This window comes from Netta rufina (genome assembly GCF_964035555.1).
Source record: "Netta rufina genome assembly, chromosome: 2".
Taxonomy (NCBI): domain Eukaryota; kingdom Metazoa; phylum Chordata; class Aves; order Anseriformes; family Anatidae; genus Netta; species Netta rufina.
The window spans coordinates 135,577,562-135,578,464 of record NC_140124.1 but is presented as its reverse complement, the minus strand read 5'-3'; positions in this window follow the sequence as shown (position 1 = coordinate 135,578,464).

The following is a 903-nucleotide window of genomic DNA, read 5'->3' as shown; positions in this document are numbered from 1 at the left end:
TTACTGTTAAAGGACGCTTCATTTTTTAATGCCTCTTTTTTTTTTTTCCAGTCCTTTACAACACTAGTTGATCAGAAACAGGCTATGAAAGCATCTCCTCCAGTGCAGTAAGCTGTGTTTTGAGAGAGGTAGTTGTTATAATCTGTTTCATCAGGTCTTTTCCCACTCTTCAGATCTACAAACTCAACATTTGCCTCTTTGCTGTCCTCAGAGGTTGAAAAAACTTCCACCTTTCACTACAACCTCGGAATGTATTGGCTCTCTATATAAATTAGTATTCAAGAGGATAAGTTACGTTGAAGTCTTTCCCAAGAAGCATTCACTGCCCGTGGAGAGAAGGAACTGAGGAAAGAAGGGAAAGCCTGTGCACACCAGACTTCAGGCTGATGCTAACAGCAGAGGAGCAATCAGCAGCTCACAATCAAGTGTGTTTTTTTTTTTTTTTTTTTTAAATATACAAAAACAACGAGAAACTGCTGTTATGGAAACTAGGGCAGCAGCATAAGCCAAAGCAGAGTATTTCTGACACTCGCTGACACCACTGTGCTGGCAGAAGTTTACTTGCTAGCAGCCTGTCTCACTGCTCTTCCACAGGAAGTCTCGTTTCTCCTTTGAAGATCTGTCTTGAGGCCATCTCCCAACTCAGTTTTCTGGTCCTGTAGTAAAACAACTCCAAAAAGAATAAGGGGATTGTTTAAGACAAGGCTTAAGCTGTATACTGTAGGAGCTTCAGAAGGCATACAACTGTTTGTATTATTGGAGCTGTTGTGCTGAAATAATAAATTGCTGCTCAGGAACATTTGCTGCTGCAATTACAAACAACAAAATAACTTCTGAAGGTATGTAATGACTTCAAGGATGTAATCTTTTCCTACGCCTTGCAAGTACAGACAGACACACAGA